The sequence below is a fragment of the Emydura macquarii genome, unplaced genomic scaffold, assembly GCF_026122565.2.
Source record: "Emydura macquarii macquarii isolate MOO-44397 ecotype Brisbane River unplaced genomic scaffold, CSIRO-AGI_Emac_v2 contig_2924, whole genome shotgun sequence".
Lineage (NCBI taxonomy): Eukaryota > Metazoa > Chordata > Testudines > Chelidae > Emydura > Emydura macquarii.
Window position 1 is genome coordinate 2,798,352 of NW_027133061.1, and position 22,054 is coordinate 2,820,405.

Sequence of the window (22,054 nt, forward strand, 5' to 3'; positions counted from 1 at the left end):
AGATGTAACCACAGTTTCACACCAAACAGCCAGAAGGCACTCCAGGGGTGAGTGCCCGTCATTAGAGAGAGAGGGTCTGTTCTCACCTACCCCACAGTAAGGGCTTCATTTAAAGTCCACTGAAGTCAATGGGAATCTTTCCATATACATTCACAGATCTGACAGCCAAACGGTACCATTATGACCATCTAGTCTGGTACATAACACAGGCCAGTGAGTTTCACCCAGGAATTCCTACATCAAGCTTCATAACTGATAGTTGAACCCGGGCTTTGTATGCAGGTCTCAATCTGTTATAACTCCATGAATGGGTCTTTCACTTCATTGGACTCAGTGGCATTACTCTAAGGTTATACCTGTATGACCGGGAGCGAGATTTGGTCCACTGTGACTTCTTTAGCAATAAGTGGCAGTCTTCATAAAGAAGATTCACAGGCTGTTTTTACAGTTAGCATTAACCCAAACTGAGATATGAAGAACCTATGGCAAAATAGATACTGAGTAGATAGAAAAGTGTTTTATCTATGAATTGCCAGGTAGATTTCTATAGCTTGCTCTTTTATGAGATGTATAATGGACCTTGGTTCTGATTACAACAATCTTGCCTGCTAATGCCAGCAACCTGAGTCTGATTTTTTAAAAAAAATTATTTTCTTAAATATCAGATTTAGCTAAACACATTCACCAGATGTAGGAGCCAAGATGTAGGATTTACATTCCCCCCCTCTGGGATGTATTCTCAGTTTATAAATCTGAGTCTAGCTTTATTAATCCTGCTGCAGATTTACAAATCCTATTAGAGATTTACAAATCACACCAATCTACCCTAAATGAAAATTCTGATTTGCAAATCCACACTTTACACTTAGGATGCAAGGCCATGTTGCAATAAATAACCTAGTTTGTAAACCCTGCTCCCATATTTTTCTCTCAGACACTCCAGTTCTGAGCTGTCAGCTAAAATGCACACCTTGGCAACAAGGGGAGAAAGTGGCTTTAAGCCGCCTTATCTAGCTATCCATCCATCCTCATACACATCCTTCTGGCTAGCTAGCTTTTATTCTGATGCTTGTCACTGCAGTAGCTGAGTGCCTTCCACACAGAATGGACAGTAATTGCAATGTCCCTAGTGGATTTCATGGAGTCTCTTGCACTTGTGTCCATCAGGAATCTAAATCTCAGTTGCTTCCTTGTAATTCCTTCAAGATGGTGAGCTACTAAAGAGCACAGTGAGCCAAAACTGACCACAGGGCATATGTGACTGCAACAGGTCTGTTGTCAGTCACCTAGCTGCAATTCACTGCATGAAAGGGGGTTCTTAGTGGTGGAGAACCTCAAAAGGTTCAGAATTCAGGTCTAGTATGGATAAGCACTCAGAAATCCAAATGCTGATCCAGGTTATACAAGGGAGTCTGCACAACAGGTTGTCAGATTTCCCCATCCTTACTGCATCAAGATGATCTGGAGATACTCGAAGAATTAATTTTTCCCCATGGCATTTTAGTGCTTTGGGTCCCACACAGAACCCAGAAGCACTAAAATGAAAAATAACAAAGTCATCACTGCAGCTTTGACTACTGCAGCATTAGCAAGCCCAGACATTCAAAAATCATGAGCTGGGCAGAATAAGTCATGAGATACTTAAAAAATCCCAAAACCTCTAGCTTAGAAAGCATAACTTCTGAGTTATTTATATTTGTCTCCTTGTTTCAGAGTCTGCAGGGGTCACATTTTCTCTGCAAGTGAGAGGACTAGAATTTACTGGGTGTTTTTAAAGTGAAAGCTGAAATTCTCACATCACCTGACTCCAGGAGCCTGGGTCTTTAAGAAAAGCACCAAATATTGTGTGAGTTGGCAATACTAAGTACTACTGCGACCTCTCCTTCCTCCAACCTGCCCAAAACACTGCTGCCGAAATCCCTCTCCTGTCTAACTGTCCTGACCGTGTTGTCCTCATCCCTTGAACCACTGCACTGGCTTCTCCTTCCAAGGTCTTCACTTTCAAGACCTCTCTCCAGCTCCACTCCAGCCTCATTATTCCATCCCAGGCAGTCTTCTTAACCACCCACCTTCTTTTGTTTCCCTGTGATTCCAAGCGTTCAGCAACGCTGTCCCTTTATGCCATCCTCAGCCTTTGAGTCGAAACAAAACATTTTTGAAGAACTTCACATATTGTGTTGAACCCTGATGCAGCGTCAAAAAATAAACAGAAAGACCACAGACTTTAGAAAAAAAAAAAAAATCACGCACAGACATTTTCTTGAATCTACCCATGCGGGGATAAAATCACACAAAGGCAACAGTTGGCCCACAGAGGAGCAATGAGAGGCTGCTGTTCCCAGATGGAGCTGACTGTATTGTCCAGCTCTGTTATTTCAGCTCCACAGACAGACATTTGTTTTATAATAATAACAACGAAGAGCGGCCTGGCACCATAACATGGAATGGGACAGTCTGGTAGCTCTCCTGCTCGCCAACAATTATGATCGTAATTATGATTGTGTTTTAAAACCACTCCTGGGGGGTGGTGAGAGGAAGGCCATTTCTTTCCAAACATTGGTGACACCAGATCAGGCCATGGGATATTAGCCAAAATGTACTGGCTATGTGTGTGGTTTAAAAATAGCGGAGATTTGCTTGACAAATTCTGAGTGCATGTCGTTTTGCTTTGCTTGTCAGCTGCCACTTTGTGGCCAGCGAGCTCACTTCCCTTAAGTCTGATTTTTTTTCCCCCCCTTCTTCTTCTTTTCTTTCTTTTGCTGTCTTCCTACCTCTGGTCTGTCTGCCCAGCCAGCCAATCGCTGTCTTACTCAAGCTCCACACCATATAAGGAGAAGTAACACTGAGGGAATCCTGAGCACGCATGTACACACAGAGACAGAACTCAATCACCTGACCAGCAAAAGGGACACTAACAGCAAGCAAACTGAAGCAGAACTTTTTGTGTGTCTCCCCCACCCCATTGGACACACCACCTCATTATAGTTTCCCCCAATCAGTACTTTTGGGAAATGTCTGTGGTGTATTTGTGAGCTGCAATCTTGGGCTAAGGGATTGAAAATACAATTAGTAGCAACCCTAGATCAAATGTCTCAATTTCACAAATAATAATAAAAGTCACCCATCATTGTATTGCTGAATTGATCCAAATGTCACCTTTCGTTACCATGTGTCCTATCAACAATACACACATTAACTGAGGCAAATAATAGCATTGTGTCACAGTGAAAAGCTTATTTCAACACTGCATTGAGTGCTCCTGCAAACGGCATCTTGTCTTATGGAATCGGCACCATGGAGACAACAGTGGTATGTCTCCATGGGGTGGGGGAGGAGAGGGGAAGTCATCATTGCATGTTCCTTAAATTCTGCCTGCTCCAGATTGAAGGGGAAACAAAACTTTACACATGAAACCCTTTGTTAATGTTTGCGAGCTTTCTTAGAGATATTTCGTTATTTTCATGCAAAGAACTAGAGTGGCTCTTGCTACCCTCAAGAACTCTGTTGCTTTTTAAGATCAAAGATATTCAGTAGTTGTAGCAGTAACAATCTACTCTGGTTCTACACCAGGTCAGGACTGCGGGAAATGAGCTGTGTTCCAGGGGCCTTGGGGTTCCAGAGCAACATCAGGTTATAACTAACTTTTAAAAAGCATTTTATGGCAGAGGTTGGTTGGCACAGGGGGCTGGGAATCAGCAGCTGTTCCTGACAACAGTGGTGTGAGCCCAGCACCGATCGGAAGTGAATAAAAATGGTTACCATCTGCTGGCTGTTCAGTGACCTACATCCACGGTTCTCAGTTAGAAAACGGGGGTGTTTTTCTCACAGAAGATTTTGATGAAAAAAAATTCTTGCGAAATTTTCCACTGAAGATTTCAAGTTTTTGTCCAAAAAAAAAAAAAAATCAAAACTTGAAACATTTCAATTCTGAAATGCTGCTGCGGTGCCTCTTGGGAGTTGTAGGCCGGGCTCCCTGGGTAGATTACATCTCCCATGGTACACCACGGTCTTCTCTCTTGTGATGGGAGGGAGTGTATCATAGCAGTTGCATGGCTGTGCTGCATCATAGAAAGCAGCCACCTTTCACAATTTTCTATAAAAAAAAAAACCATCTCAACGGGAACCTTTTAACCAGTCCTATTGCCAACCTTTTTAATCCAGGGACCTTTCTCACCCCCCAATCAAGCCGGGGCTCCTCTTCTGTTTTGCAACATGGGAGGAACCGACCCCTACACAGGGAGGTTGTGACCCCTGCATTGACAGTCTCTGACCTATATGAACTGCATTAATAGGTCTCAGTTCAGTTCCCAATGGACAGGTGTCTACAGCACAACGACCACCATCATCTTTGATAATGTTTGGCCATTTAGCGAAGGATGACGAGAATTATACAGGCTACGATTCTCCTCTCACTCCCTTCATTGGTAGCTCCATGACAAGGCTGGGCCATATTGGTGCAAGGGGAGCAGTAGGAGGAAGACTGGAAGATTGTGCATTATTGACTGTGTTCTACCACTGCTGGATTTCAGTTTCCAGAGTCGTTAATTCACAAGCACTGAATTCTCATAAAAAAGGATAAATGAAAATAAATGTTCAATTGCAAAAGCTGTAGAATAAATGAGATGGCAGAGGAAGTTCCCAAAACGTGGTCCCTAGAGAGTGACGGCTGCTATTTTAGCTGATGTACCAGGGCTTCCAGAGCGAAAAGAATGCACTGTTATTAGCTCCTTAAAACATAGCTGCAATAAGCTCATATCCTCTACAGATCAGGCACAGAGAGGCAGTGGCACCCGCAGCTGTATGCATATATGCATGGGGGTCGCAGCGCCGCTCAGGTTTGGCCCCACAAACTCCTCCATCATGACAGAGGGGCCACGGGACCATACCTAAGCAGGCCATTGTGTGGTCAGTGCTGCTTCTTGCCGGTGCTATGGGAACAGCTCCCGAACCAGGGCTACTCCCTACCTGGCCTCGCCCTGCTTCCAGGAGCCCATGTCCCCTCTGGTCTGCCCACAGAACTAATGGCGGGTGCCCGATCAAGAAGCCAGTCCGGAGAGGGGTGTACCATGTGAAAAATATCTGGAGGCTCCTCTGCAGAGAGAGGCCTGTACCACACACTCACCAATGGATTACAGGAGAGCGTGGTTCTTTGCAGAGAGCTGGCTGGTCACATGATACTAGCAACTTCTTCTGATTGCCTGCTCCCAAATCCCATTCAAAGGGGCTAAACATACACTAAATATTTCCCTCGTGTCCCTTTTACATATGAGCCACTGCTGTCGTTGCCCAGGAATGCTGTGTGGTTGTAATTCAGAAGGGAAGTGGCAGAAGGTGACACTGGAAAAGTCAAGAATCTCTGACTCAGATTTTGGTGATGCTTAGGTCCCGGCCACTATCTCGACTAAGACACCTGGGATTGACAAGGGACCTCTAGAACTAAAACTTCTGTCATGCTTCCGTGTACTCTGCTATAGGTAGGAGCCTAATTCTGTTGTACCCAAGGGCCCCTTTGCACTGTTCCAGTAGCATTAAGAGGCTTTTAGGGGGATGTGAATAGAAGTTACACCCACCTGAGGGTCCCATTATGCTGTAGAGTGGTGTAAATGGAAACACTTCACATCCTGTCCTTCCATCTTACAAAAAAATGTTTTGATAATAAAACTTTGGTGGGCAATTTCATATTCGTCCAGAAGCTTTCAGTCTGCGAGGCTTCCATTGCAGTAACAAAAAACATGCAAAAAAAAACCCAACAAAAAGCCAGCTTCAACAATCGTGACTTACGCCATCAGGATTCTGAATCTAGCACGGTGGGTGGATAAATACAGGTTTCTGATGTGACTGCTAGTTCTTGCTGTGTGCTGGCGAGGAAAACAGAGCACAGAAGGGATTTTTTTGTACAATAATAATCTCTAGCTTTTATATGGTACTTTTCATCGGTAGATTTCAAAGCATTTGAAGTATCACCCCCATTTTACAGTTGGGAAAGCTGGGACATGGACAGGAAGTGACTTGGCCAAGGTTACCTAGCAGGTCAATGGCAGAGCTGGGAGTAAACCTCAAGAGACCCCACTCCAGTGCTCTATCTACTAGGCCACACTGCCTGCCAAGGCAGGGTATGCTGAAAAGATGGGGAGATGTGGTTTATCTCTGAAGCAACGCAAGAGCCTTGAGCCCATTTATTCCAAAGACCAGCAGCAGAATACAGTGGAATAATTTATGCCAAATACATTCAGCATTATTTGAATTCTGCCATCCACATAATTATTTATTAACTATTATTATTCTCATTATTCCCAAAGGCTCCAATCAAGGGATATGGTCTCATTGGCAATTTTCCCAAACCGTACGACTTAATCACAAGTCTCACAATATTTGTTGTTTTTCTTAAAGCCCCAGCTCATGGACTCTGGTGACTGTGAGAATCTCAGCTTTTGTTAAGAGTAAAATAAATACGTTTCTAGGCCTGCAGAGAAAAGCTGGAAAAATTCACCTCTAAAAGATAAAAAACCAGAAGGCAAATAAAAAGCACCCCAATTTTTTTTTAAATTATGATTTTGCAGGGGCATGACACAGGAAGTTTGAAGACTTGGGGTTAGCAACGTGCGTGGTGCTGTCAATTATGCTGTATAGATACAGAGTAGCCCAATTGACTTCATTGGGATAACTCTGCATTCATATGGTGTAGCTGAGAGTGGAATTTAGTTCATTGTGTGGAGTTGGTTATGCACAAAATAACCTGATAGGCCGCCTCTCACTTTATACCCCACTGATGCAGGTGAGATGACCCCGGAGGTTCTTGCTGTGACATCCTGACAATAGGCAACTGTGCTCCTTCAAATGTAATCCTCTCCTGATGGTCCACCACAAGAGCCCAAGTTTAAGGAAAATAATACTAGCTAGCTTTCACTATCACTAGAGGTCCAAGTGCATCGCAAAGGAGGTCAGTATCATTATCTCCATAAACTGAGGCACCAAAAAGGGAAGTGACTTGTCCAAGATCATAAAGAAGGTCAGCAGTACAGCTGGGACTAGAACGCAGACCTCCTAAGTCACAGTCTAGTACTCTAGCCACTTGGGTACACTGCCTCTCTCATGATGACAGGAGTGGGCACTGGAAGACATTTCTATCTGGTATAACATACACCTGATTTTCACATCCTATTTTCTTGTCGTCCCTCTTTACCCTCGGAGCCAGGAATCAGAGCCAAGGGTCAAAACTGAATCAACTGGAGTCAGCGAAAGCAGGGCTGGTTCCAAGCAGGAGCAAGGCTGGGACAGACCTGGGTTGAGGCTGGGTGAAGGGCAGGGTGTAGGCTGGGTCCAGGAGTTCTGGAGCAATGCAGAAGCAAGGCGTGGCGTGAGAAAGGCAGAGAATGCATAGGTCAGTTCACTGAACAGTTGCTGAGCCTGTGCAGCTGCTGGGCTTAAAAGCAAGCCACCTGACTGCCTTAGCCAATCAGCTGGTTCTGCTGTGGCTCAGCAGTGCCTATTGGCTGCCCGATAACTGGGCAGGTGCTGCTGCAGGCCCTCATTTCTGACACTGGGCCAGGGTGGGGATTGATTTCGGCACCCCACTTCCCACCCTCTCTGTGCAGGTGGGAAAACAAAACAGAAAAAACAAACAAACCCCACGGCCGGCCAATTAGAGTGGAGCAAAAACAAACAAAAAAAAAGAGTGCCACAGTGTCCCCGGCAGGTTAGCAAGCTGCTCGCCCATCTCTGGAACCATTCCTGTATAGCGGGTTACCCCTCTTAATCACTGTGGTAGCTCTGTGAACATAGATACTGCCGTGACAGATGCATCAGACGTAGGTAGATGAGAAGATAGATAAATAGATTCCTGATAAAAGGACAGCGGATTTAGTGTTACCCATTGTGGGTGGGTTCATGCATCTTGCTTCTCGTTAAATATATGTAAATTAGCACCTACCTGCTATGGAAAAAGGCACTCAATACAATAGAATCCGCTTATATTGAACTCAGGTGTCATTGAACTCAATTTTTAGTAAGTTTTATGAAAATCCCAGCTTGTTTCAACATGCTGCAATGTGCACATATGCAGTGAATATCATGCTGAGAAAGAAATTGGTCTATGGAAATATGTACTTAATTATAAAAGGGTTTCCTAGTATTTAGCTGAACTCCTGAGATCTTTCAGATATCTGATTGATAGGGGATAGGTGTCTCTCAGTAATGGAGAGGATAGCAGCTGTCTGTAGAGAATCCTTACTTAACCTCACCATAGAATAGACTAATGGCAAATGACAACCTCTTCTCAGACTGGAGGGAGAATAAGAGAGAAAGAGAGAGAATATTCCTGAGATCCTTTGACCTATATTCACAAGTGCTAATTACTGACTTAACAAGATCTAACTAGTTTCCTGAATTAATGTGGATGATACAGCTTCCTTTCAGAATAGCTTCGCTTTCCTTAAAAAACACCCTCAAAGCTGACAATATTATTAGATGTCAAATGTACGTGTGTGAGGGTACTTATATATAGTAGATGTGTGAATGGGTGTGCATATAGACTATGTGCATAGATGTGTGTCTGTATTAGACTTTATTTGTATGTTTGTACAGCACCTAGCACAAGCAGGCCCTGGTCTTTCATTGGTGGCTTCCAGGTGTTACTGGAATCTAAATAAATAAATAATGCAGTAAATCAATGTGTGGAGGGCTTCTGTTCCTAAACACTAGCTTTGGGTATGTCTACACTGACGGCAGCAAAGTCACCACCGTCCGATCAACCTATCTGGATCGACTGAGCGGTCAGTGAAGACCTGCTCAGTCAATCCAGAAGTCGACACAGTAAAACCACCCCCTCAAGTGGCATAGCACTGCATTGACGGGAACACGGTTCCCGTCAGCGCAATACAATCAAGATGCCGCGCAGAAGGGAAGCATAGCAGTTGATGGGAGTTAAGCAAGCTACTCTGCATAGCTTGTGTAACTCCCATTGACTGCCACCAAATCACCCAGTAAATGTAGACCAGGGCTTAGAGTGGATATTTTTATCCCTAGTCTAGCCTTTCACCAGAATAAGAGAATTTATATCGGGGCTTCTACATATAGGCGCTAATTCAGAAAAATATCCTTATTCAGGACAGTACTTAAGCAAGTGCTTAATTTTCATCATGTGATTAAGTGCTTTCCTGATTCATCTTTTGCAATAATTCCCCATTATTGAGTTCAGTTTTAGCAGTGAGCTTGGCTCTCTCATTACACCGCAGGTAATTGAAGCTGGCAGTGATTTGGTTATTTTTGCTAATACTTTTGTGGACACACACAGGCAGGTTAATTTCTCTGGCAAAGAAAAGCATAGTTCAGCCTTATTTGTTTTTGTATGTAGCGTGTGTTGTACAAAAAAAGAGAGCTCCAACCTAACTGAATGCACCAGCCCACAGCCTAGACAGGCAGTGATAAGTAATCATGTGCATCCATACAGACCGACTATTATACAGAGCTATTACAGAGTGGAGGAGTGTCAGGGAAAGGAGTGAAACAAAAGCGAGGAGAATCACTGTTTTAATTTGAACTGGGTCTAAAACTCTGTGGAATGAATGTAGCATTTGGGAAAAGCTTTGGATGGATATTTTTCCAGCAGCCCTCATTGCTGTAGTGTGTGAGCACCTCACAAGTCGTAATGTATTTATCCTCACATACCCCCTTTGAGATAGGGAAGTGCTATTATCCCCATTGTACAGATGAAGAACTGGGTACTATGGACTGAATGCTCATAAATCAACGGAAGTTAGGAGCATAACTTTTTTTGAGCATTCGGTCCCAATCTACACCTGATCTACACCTAAAAATTAGGTCAATTGAGCTACATCCCTCAGGGCTCTGAAAAATTGTGTGTTCTGAATGCCATAGTTAGGTTGATCTAGCCCCTGGTCACAGCCAGGTCAATGAAAGGATTCTTCCATCAACTTATCTACCGCCTCTCGCAGAGATACATCTCCTGCATTGAGGGGAAAATGCCTTCTGTCAGCACAGGAGAAGTCTACACTACAGTGGCCCAGCTGCAATGCTACAGGTGTGCTGCTGTAACATACACATAGCCTGGGCACCTGCAGAGCAAGGAATTGAATTTCAGTCTGCTAAAGTCAAGGCTAGCACCCTAGCCATTGGACCAGCCTGAAGTCCCTTGCTAATTAAAGAGGTACAATATACGAAAAGGCAGTTCAAGCTTCCTCCACAGCCTACCCCATTCATGTCTTCCCCCTCATTATTCTGCAAGGAGCACCTCTAGCATGTCTAGGGGAGTTCAGTCCTTAACACCCATTCAGATCCTTAGGTTCTCTGTTGAGGCTGTCAGTTAGTAGCAGTGGTTTTTGTGATGTGGACGCCTTTCTACCGCAAACTGGGCTGAGAGTAACACATTTCATATAGGCCACCAAACAGCCATCAGACGGCCTTTGCCTTTCAGTCATTACGGACCTGGACTGAATTCAAACCAGCCACCTTTGGGTAAAAGTCTCTTTACAGCCTCAATTACGCTAAGACAGCAGCTCCTCTAATTTGAGAACAACTTAAAAGTTAATTAGTCAGAACATAGGAATTGCCAGACTGGATCAGGCCCAAAGCCCTTGTAAAGTCCTAAATCAAACATTGATCAGAGGATAATTCAGAGGCACATGTAAGAACCCAGCAGTAGGTAGATATGAAATAATCTGCCTCCCATATTAGGTCTCATCCTTGTCTCTTTATAGTCAGAGGTTGGCTGAAGTACTGAAGCATGAGTTTAAATACCTGAAGTTTAAGCACACGAGTTCAAGCACTGAAGCCTGAGTTTATAATTAATTATGATAACTCCGTATATCCTTTGTATGTTCAATCCTTTTTTGAATTTTGCTAAATTCTTGGTCACAACAGCTTCCTGTAGCAGTGAGTTCCACAGTATATGTACATAGTTAGCATTCAGAATGCTTCATATATTTTGATGGCAGTGATCCGAGAACGTGACATTGAACCAGGAGCTGGGTGCAATTTTTCTACCAAAACTTTTTTGTGGAGAAAAATGCAGGATCAGGTTGACTGAAACATTTTGTGAATTTGTACTGATTTTGGGAAATTGTTTTGGTCAAAAATACCAAAAAACATTTCTGCAATGAAAAATTTCGATTTTTCAATTCTAAGCGACTTTTTGTTTCAGTATTGCATTTACTTTTATTTTAAAAAATTTAAAAAGAGGGGTGGGGAAAGACTGAAATCAAAATGAAATGAATTAAATGAAAGTTTTTTTAATTTTCAATTTGCTGAAAATTCAGAAACATTTCACTGTGAGGTCGACCTGAAAAAACATTTTTTTCTGATTCTTTGGAGCTGCCAATGAACGAAAAAATCCATTGTTTCCACAGCTCCAGCCAGGAGCTCTTAAATTCTAAATATCCGACTCCCTCTGTAACTTTGGACAAGAGATTTTGACCTCTGTGCCTCAATTTCCCCATCTATAAAATTAGGATGATCCTTTACCCACCTCACAGGCATCCTAGGGGAATTGACTCCTTTAAGAAGCACTTTGAAGATGTTAATGTTTTTTAAGGCTCAGCCTGGTTGACCAGAAATGCTGGAGTCATTAACAGGTCTCAGGGCATCATGACCACTCTCCATTGCTTTACGGCTAGATGGGGGGCTTCTGAAACTTCTGTTGTAATGTGGTGTCCTGGTATAGAAAAGGTTAAGAACGACTGCTATAGATTATTCTATCTTTGGAAATATTTTTACCAACAGGGCTTAACAGGAAATCCTCTATTATATCTTTTGGCATGTAGAGTCTCTTGAGCGCTTCTACAAACTATTTAACTCAAAAACCTATCTAGAGTCTTCCACTCTATCAATTTTTGATGATATGAAAGCCAAACAATGCTGTGTTTTGCCCTTTTCCAAATCTCCCAAGTCAGAGGAAATAGAATGAAATTTCTTTGCCCTTCCTGATTTTCTGAGTGCATGGGAGGGGTCGGACAAGTCATAGTTCGAAATGCCGGTAGTCCGACCCTTATAACACTAGTGGCTTGGGAGTTATGCATATAAATGACTTTTGCCTGTTCCCAAAAGAGCTGTATATTTCTGGAAACCTTCCCTTCAGGCTGATAAAGAGAAAGAGACGTTCCATAGCTCTGTGGTCAGAATAAAGGATTCATATGAGCGTCACACGCGGACAGAGCGTGATTATTCAGAGCTGCAATAATTAGTGACTTGACAATATGATACTGAACAGTGCACAAGTGCTGGCATTGACTGGGATTGCTGGGGGGAGATGGTGGACATTGTAATTTAGAGGACTGGGTTTCAACAGATGGGCCCTGTGGTGGCAAATGATTGTCATAGCTGTTTAAAGAAAAAAATGCTAATACATTGGAAGTGGATGATTATATTCAGGGAAGTGGCCAGCTTTTGTGTTTTAGGGGATGGAGATATTTCTTTTTCCCCAAGGATGGTATTAAAAGTCACATATATACCTTTTTATACCTTATCATCTTATGCTAATCGCTCATTATATCTCACAAACTACAGAGTCAGGCCAGGAGCTTACTTGAATACAAGACCTCCAAGGAAAACCCAGTAGCCTTAGCTAGTGGTCTTGGTGAGTCACCAGCTGGAGATCAATATTGATTCAGCACTCTATTGTGGTGATGGCAGGTTCTATGCTACAGGAGGTGCCATGCTATAGATGAGATATAAAACCAAGATGCTGACCATCTGTGGTCACAGAAGGTCTCCTGGCTCTTTTTCTAAGAGAAGGGACACAAATGCCAGTCGTGTTGCTCTTTGCTGTTCAACAGCTTCTGTGTTCCACCTCAGAGGTGGATGCATTTTAACAGTGGGCAAAGTGATCTCAGTATATCCCTTACTTACTTCCTGTGCTGTTATACAGCTAACTTAATTAAGCGCTTTGAAATCAAGGCAAGATCATGAGGTACTCAGATATTATGGTAATGGGGGTTCTCTGAGTACCTAAAATAGATAGATAATACAATTAAAAAGCATGTGAATTTGAAGCCTGGATATCTCTGGTGGTGGGAAGGAGACAGGCTTTGTCCGCCTGTTCTTGCCATGCCCATGATTATACTGCTAGGTCAGGTCCACAGATACCCCACAGCTGTCATACCAGACATCTTGACTCCAGCAGGCTCAATCAATAAAGCAAGTTAGCTGATCTCTCAGCTGAAAGGTGCTTCAGAGCAAAATGGCACTTTGGCTTCTCCCCATCAGGAAATAGAAATCCAAGTCATGAGCAGATGGCTCAGCTAGATCCCTTCCAGGTATCTCTGAACTGATGCATGGGAACCATGGTATGAAGTCTAAAGGGTTAAACATCTGCTCAGGTTCTGTGACTGGCTATAAGAAGAGGAGGATTTGATGCCTGAGAACATCTTCTTTCTGAATTAAGCTCCTCATTGTCTGTGCACAGTTCTGGTCCAGTCTACTGATATAACTCCCGTTAGTGGACTATCTGAGCACCTCACCAACTTTAATCAGGACACTGCTGTTATCCGCACTGCACATGTAGGGAACTGAGGCACTGAAAGGCTAAGGGGCTTACCCAAGCTCACTGAGGAAGTTGGTGATGGAGAGCCTGAGTGTCCCAAAACCCCGCTATTCCTCCCTGCCCCAACCCTAGGACCGACCATCCTTCCTCTCTATCAAGATATCAACTAGGTTATTTTAGTGGTGCTCATTATCATAATATGTGAGCTCCTCCCAAGAAAAAATAACACATCATAATGGGCTAAATGGCCTAAATTGTCTACAACCACTAGAAGATAGAGGAGAGGGAACCAGTATGATCTCATGGGTAGAGACAGCAACTGGGAGTCAGAAGTGGTTTCCGTACTGACTGGCTGTGCAACATGGGAAAGTCACTTAATTTCTCTTAAGCAGCCTCCCACTTCCTATGAGCCAAGTGCCCTCACCTTCCTCCTTCACACCCGCTTGCGGGTCCGTATATAAGCTCAGCATTGCCAACCCTCAATGGTCAAAAATCATGAGTCAGGCCCCCCAAAATCTTGAGGTTGCATTAAACATCACCAGGTTTTGTGTTTTAAAAAAATCAAATACATTCTGATTTATTTTATTTGCCTGCTGGTTCCTGATCCTTTAGGGGTCTCTGGGGCCACATTTTCAAGATTTTCTCCACAATCAGGAGGGCTAGAATTTTACTTTCTTGAAAGCTGAGAATCTCATTATATTCACAGGACTTCAGAAGCTGGAGCTTTGAGAAAACCACCAAATATTGCATGACCCATGTTAAAATCACAAGAGTTGGCAACACTATGACATCTTATCTTTGGCACCTTCTCAACTGTTCCCCCATGTGACATACTCCTCTGAGGTAAGGCCTGATCAAACTCTTTTTGAAGTTGATGAAAGTCTTTGCATCGACTTCAGTGGGAGATGGGTTGGGAGATTACATGATAAAGTCTTCAGGCCAGGCGACAGTCCTATTAAATGATCCATAAAGCTCAGTGCATGTTTAATGCACTGTACAAATAATAAAACATTCTGTTCCATATTGAATATTTCACGGAAATAAATAGGAGAATGAGGAAAGGAAGTTCCCTAACCTCTAGTGGATTCACCATCTCTTGGTGTCTTTAAATCTAGACTGGGTGCCTCTCTGGAAGATGTGCTTTAGTCAAACACAAGTTATTGGGTTTAATACAGGGGTAACTCATGGAAATTCTCTGGCCTGTGATATACAGGAGGTCAAACTAGATTATCTATGGTCTCCTTCTGGCCTTTAGCTCTTTGAATCCAAGATCAGGGCTCTCTTGTACTAGGAGCTGTACAAACACAGCGTAAGAAACAGTCTCTGCCCCAAAGAGTTTACAGTCTAAACAGACAAGACAGAAGATGGGTTGTTATCGCCATTTTGCAGAAGAGGATCTGAGATACAGGAGATGAGTGACTTGTCCAAGGTCACACAGGGAGTCAATACCAGAGCCAGGAATTGAACTTACATTTCATTCTAGTCCAGTACCTCTTCCAGCTCCTATTAGCTTTTTATTCTAGTACACCTATTAGACCAAAGTTGAAGTCTCTTTCCCAGCTCCTCTGGCCAGATTAGCAATAGTATTGCTAGTGAATTTACTCATACACAAAAGGTTTCTTAGAGGCAGGATACCTGTGAGATGTCTCCGCAGGCCCCGCTTTACACACTACACTGGATTCCCTGAAATAATCAAATTAACCCTACAGAATGGGAAGTGGAACGGAACAATTCTGAGATAAAGAGTCAGATTCCACTACATTTAAGCCATTTGGAACATTAATAGGGTACTGATTTGGTGGTTGGGTGGGATAGAGTTAATTATACCTTGTTATACACAATATAGGTAACAGTCCAAATTAATATATTCATAATCTGTAAAAACTAACATGTATTATCTTTTAAAGCCTGTTTATCCACTAACCCTTTGGCCCTCCACAGTGACCTGGAATTTTTGCTCTGTATGGCTTTCCTCAGTGTAAATGAATCACCAGAACAGCTTGTGACATTCTTATATTCCTCTCTATTTCTTTTTTTAACAGTAATTGTGTATATTTTAAGATTTCTTGAAAACCACTTCCCTTTTCAAACAGCGTTAAGTACCTTCTCACCAGTCCTACTTCCTCTTCTGACTTGCTTAACAAACTTTTAATCTTTCCATTAGTAACAGAGTTGTCTAAATTAAAGTACAAATATTGAAATCTTAAGACTAAAATGCTCCTAAATTCAGCGAAACTTGGAAATCCACTCTTGTGAAATTTCCAGCATGGTTCCAGCACAGACATTTGTATAAATTCAATTAAGCATTAGGGGAGCTGCAAGATTTTTGGAGTACTGTGTACAATTTTGGGTACCACACTTTAAGAAACGTATGGACAAATTAGAGAGAGTCCAGAGGAAAGCAACAAAAATTATAAGAGATTTAGAAACTATGACCTGAGAGGAAAGGTAACTGAGCGTGTTTAGGCTAAAGAAGAGAAATTTGAGAGGACAACTTGATGATAGTCTTCAGCTCTGTAAAAGGTTGTTATAATTGATTCTCCATGTCTGCCAAGGAGAGGACAAGAAGTAATCAGCTTAGTTTGTAGAACGATAGATTTAAGTTAGATATTAGGAAAAAAAAACTTTCCAACCGTAAGGATAGTTAAATAGTGAAACCGGTTATCTCGGGAGGTTGTAGAATCTCCCGTCACTGGAGGTTTTAAAGACCACGTTAGACAAACACTTGTCAGGGATGGTCTAGGTATACTCGGTCATGCCTCAGCTTGAGGGGATGGACTAGATGACCTCCTGCGGTCCCTTACAGCCCTACATTTCTATTATCGTATTAGGGCTGTCACTTTCTGGAGTTTGTCAAATAGACAGGCTTGTGTGTCATCATAATGCACCTAGTGTTGATAGTCATCATGTTGCGTCAAAAGGTCTTCACAACACAATGGGATTCATAGATTCCAAGGCCAGAAAGGACCATTCTGATCATCTAGTCTGACTTCCCATATAACACAGGCCATAGAACGTCCCCAAAATAGGTCCTAGAGCAGATCTGTTAGAAAAAACGTCCAGTCTTCATTTACAAATTACCAGTGATGGAGAATCCATTATGATCCTTGCTGAAGAGTTCCAATGGTTAATTGCTCACACCATTAAAATGTACACCTTATTGACAACTGAGAGTATGTCTACATGGCAAAGACAAACCTGCGGTTGGCCCATGCCAGCCAGCTCGGACACATAGGGCTTGGGATGCGGGGCTGTTTCATTGCTGTGTAGACTTTTGGGCTCGGGCTGGAGCCTGAGCTCTGGGACTCTCCAACTCCAGAGGGTCCTAGAGCCTGGCCTCTGGCCAGAACCTGGAGGTCTGCACAGCAATGAAAGAGCCATGCAGCCTGAGCCCTATGTGTCCGAGCTGGCATCTAGTTGTGGTGTAGATATACCCTGACAGGTTCTGAATGTGATACATGGACCGATAAACATCCCAGTACTAGTGATGTTTACCCACGAGAACTAAAACAAACTGTGGAAGGGTTGGAGTACAGTGACTATAGTTAATTTCCAGGGCAAAAGTAATGTTCACTGACAGAGGAGACAAAATGGTCTTTGTGGTTAGAGCTCAGGACTGTCATAACTCCCTTGGTGTGATCTTCAATGAGTCACATGTTTATTCTGAATGAAATTCACCCCTGTGCAAAAGGCCAGCATGAGACCTATGTCCTCCAAATAGGATTCACATGGTGCACAGCAATTCTCCTGATTCTCTGTACAGGGTTGGATTTCACCCTCTGTGCCTCTGCATTTTCCCTTGCACAATGTGGATAATGACATTTACCCTCCTTTGTAAAGAGCTCGGAGATCTTTGCCTCAAATGAGCTCAAGAGAGGGCAACATATTATTAATTGATTGATAATGATGATGATTCTTATTGAATACTAGCCAGCATAATGCACAGCATTGGAGAGCTTCCCTTTACATCTGCATTGAAAATAAAAACCAGAGGAAGCAATTTAGATCACGAGAGAGAGGGGAAGATGCTGGCAGAATTGGAACAGGCCAGGTGTTTGCTACAGGGTAGAGCTATGTGGTTACCAGATAGAAGGGAGCTAGATAAGAAGGACTGTGAGCATATTTATGGCCATCTGGCACCTCTAATTATCCAAATGATGAGGCTGCCTGAGCATTCACTGAAATGTGGAGAGGGAGAGAGTCTGTTTAGGCAGAGAGTCGCAAGTGCTGCATGCTTTTGACGTATGTTTTTTTGGAAATGTTTTATATCACTTACAAGATTATTTATGTAACTAGGGAAGTATGAAAATGAGTCCAGAAGGAGATTTAGAGGCTATTCCTTCTGAGCTTTCCTTTCATGCTTGTACCAAAGAGACAACAGGAAAGAGAACTGGTGCATCTGTAAGGCAGTGTGTTCTTGTGAATTCAGCACAATACTGGGAATCAGAAGGTACTGGCTCTTATTCCAATATTGCCACTAACATGTTAATTCTTGCAAACTGTATCTTCAATCTTGTGATATCTGGCGATTATCTTAGAGCCCCTGCTCCCAGAGTCATGTTATTTCATGGGAACCTCAACTTTCAATTTAAAAACACAAGTAAGTTTCTAGTCCTCTAGTCCCAAAGTTTGAAAATGTGACCAGAGTACAACCTAAAGTTTCAATAATCAGAAGGCAAATAAAGAACCTAAATGGTATTGTTATAATTTTATTTTTTAAATGAAAAAAAAAAATCATGGGGGTGCAAAATGCTGGTGGATTGGAGCATATAGCCCCATCATCTCCCCCTCTCTTTTTTCACTCCCCCTCTCTACCACCATGCAACTAGCCAATCATGCATCACTGTAAGTTTCATGATTTAGGAGGCTTTATTCATGATTTTTGAACACTTGGCTTGTTGTGTGTGTGTCACAATTCTGGGCAACTGCACCTGTATCTCCCTTAGTGATCCAGCAAGGGCACCCACTCTCAGACTTCCAGCCCCTTAGCTGTTGCCTTTCTTGGGTGGAGACCAACATCTCTCTCCCTCTTGACTGGGAGTATTTCCAGACTGCACAGCTCCCAGCCTACACTGTGAATTCCCCAGCAAAGTCAGGCTGCTTTACTTTTCTCTTTAGAGATGGTAAACAAGGTAATTGCCACAGTAAAGCTACCACACAGCTTTTTCTAAGCAAGCACATTTATTCTTAAGGTAAAAGCATCACAGGAAAAACATTTAAAACAATAGAAGAACCTATGCACATGCTAATAAGCTTACCAGAGATCATCCTCTGACTCCAACCAAGGCTCTGGACAGTAAACATCCTTCAAACCCCACCCAGGGGTTTTCCTATGGTCACAAGTTCATGACAGCTTGAGCTCAGAACAAACACACTCAGTCTTATGGGGACCTCAGTAGGCCACAGTCCTTCAAACCCTTCCCTAAGGATCGGGGCTCCCATTGGGCCAGAAGTCCTGTCTACTTGCTGGTTCAGAAAAGGTCTTGAGTCAGTTTAAACTCAGGCTATTTATCCAAAAATCCAAATATTTATCAAAAAATCCCCCCTCTTCTTTTAATTCCTGAAGAGCTGTGGTCCTCTTTCCCCATGGAATTACATACAATTCCTGGTGCATAATGATACTTCAACTTAATTAAATAAAGTTTAACTTATTAAATTAAGGTTTGTCCAGGATATTGCAGGAAATTGCCATCTCGGTCTCACAATGATCTTCCAGTACAAATTTGATACTTAGACAGACCAGTGATTTGATCTGGAATGGCAAGAAGCTGGATAATGGACTTAACAGAATGACTGTCTGCTCTGATATGGCAATTCCTACCTTAGAAATTATTCATATCTTGTTTTGGGAGCAGTATTGGGAAATAAGTCCCTGTAATGGTGCACAGTGCTCTCTCTTGCCACTGAGCCAAACTCTCCCCACCAAAATGCATATTGTTAGACAGCATTAAAGTACTAGTGGATTCCAAGCAAACAATGTATTACTGTTCTGGAGCCTAACCTCAAAAGTCTGCTGCTGCTTGAGATAAGACTCACTGAAATTAACGTTAATGTGATTTCAGTCATTCATACACAAACAGGAATTGAGTTTGAATCTAAAATCCAGAGTAAAGAACAAAAGTTTATCAGTAGCCAAAGAGGGCTAAAAGACCCTGTCAGAGAAGAGCTGGTTTGAGGCCTGGTCTACACTACAAAGTTAGTTCAAAGTAAACTGCCTTATGTTGGCTTAGTTGTGCATATATCTAAACTTAAAATTTTGATTCCACCGATGTAAGCACTCCATTATGCTGACATAGTAACACCAACTCCGCAAGCAACGTTTAGCCATGGTTGATATATCGATGTGAATGCAGTGCGAATGTAGACACTATGTCAACCCTAGCAGTCCTCCATCAGCTGTCTCACAATGCCCCACACTGACCGCTCTGGTCACAATTGTGAACTCTACTGCCCAGGGGTCACAGAAAACAGAAGCCTGCCCACCTTTAAAACTCTGTGAATTTTTTAAAATACCTTTTTCTGATTGTCCATCTTGGCAAGCATACCTAGCAGGTCCCCTTTGCTGTGTGCACCTGCCAGCTGACCATGCTGGCTACATGCTCCAGACATGCTCTGGCTTGGAGTAGACATGAAATATTGGATCTCCTGGACTTACGGGGAGAAGAGGCTGTGTAAGCACAGCTATGGACCAGCCATAGAAACATGGACATCTATGAGCATATTGCACGGGTGATGCAGGAGAAGGGGTACAACAGGGACCATCAGCAGTACCATATAAAAGCGAAGGAACTCCGGCAAGCATATCAGAAGGCCAGAGAAGCCAACTGTTGATCCAGTGCCTTTTTTAACTTCTAGAATGAGATATTGGCTAAAATCACCCCCGCCTGTGGAAAATGTGCCAGTATTCGGTGGCATTGCCCTATACTCATAGTTTCATGCAACCGAGCAATTTCCTCCTCATTTCCCTCACCCCTGGCAGGCCATACTCACGATGGATGGTGCTGTGAGTGGTGCCATGCACATGCACTCTGAAGCAGAAGTGTCAATAAGCATCTCTTGTTTAAACTTCAAGGCCAGCAAGGGAAGGGATTTCTGAACCTTAACATTATCTTTCCATTGTGTCTATACTGACATTGGTACTACTGTGTGTTTTATATGTAAATGTTGCTGTTGTAGTTTTGAGGGGTTCCCCTTCTATCCCCATGGAAAGCCTGAGCCAGATAAGGAGGAGAAAGAAGAGGACATGGGATGACATGTTTAGTAGATCCTGCAAGCCAGTGCTTCATCAGACCATGAACAGAGGGCCTGGAGGATGAATATTGCAGACTATATGGAGAAGAAAAGAACAGACAGGAGAAAGGCGCAGAAGTTGGAGAGGGAGATACATCAGGACATTACAAGGCTTCTCCAGCAGCAAACACAGACGCTGCAGACTCTTGTGGACCCACAGGTTCGACAATCCCAAGCTCATGTCCCTTTGTAGTCCTCGGAAAACTCCATTGCAGCACCTCCAAACAACCTCCTCAACCTTCCACATGGCATCAGGGCCACATCCCTACCCATACCACTACTCTGGGGGACATTAAGGACAACCACAGCTTCACATACACTGACCTGTGAGAGGCACAGCTGATGTATGTGTAGCTAAAATGGACATGGATGTTCCTTCCTCTTCTTTAAGCTCTGTTCCATACATTTATGATGGTTTTGATGTATTTGCTTTTAACTTGCATAGAAGTTTTGAAGTGTTTTTGTTACTCTGTGTTAGGCGCCCAGGCTCCCTGTACAATGAATGGGGAGAGAAAGGCACCTTAGAATGAGATTCACAAAAGCCAGCATGCTAGACAGGGAGTCACCTAAGATACCCAATGGGAGATACCAACAAGAGGGGTGTGTGCTAAGCCCTGCCATGTCTTGGAGGTATGTGCCTAAGTCCAGGTTGCAGGGAGACGCCCATCTCTGCTTGAGATTCTCAGATGTGAATCCTTTCTTGTTGGTAGGCACCTACACTGTCAGCAAGAAGCTGGAGCGGGGGACTTCCCTTATAATTTTTAGCCCAGAGGTTAGGGTACTTACTAGGAATGTGGGAGACCTAAAAATTCAAGCCCCCCCTCCTCCTCAGAGGGAGAAAGGATTTGAGCAGGACATTGCCACCTTCTAGGCAAGTTCACTAACTATCAGGATATGAGATATTCTCATGTGAGGCTCCCACGGTCTTTCCTGTTGAAGTTGTTGTAACTCTGGATAAATAAAAGAGTCAATAGGGTGGTGGAACTGGATCTTGAGTCTCCCAGCAGAGTGTTCTAACCAGCTAACAATAGAATCAGTCTCATGCCTGTGCAATAGAATCAGTCTCCTGCCTTTTGAATTGAAATCCAGGTCTCCCAAATTGTAGGCCGGTGTCCTAGCCACTGGACTAGCTGTATTCCCTTCAGAGCACAGCTTGCAGGTCTTTTCTCAAGGAACAGCAAATCATGCCTACAGAGTAAATGCACTGAGGTGAGCAAAGGAGGGGTGACAGGATAAGGAAAGCACTTTTAGAAGCAGCATACATACCAT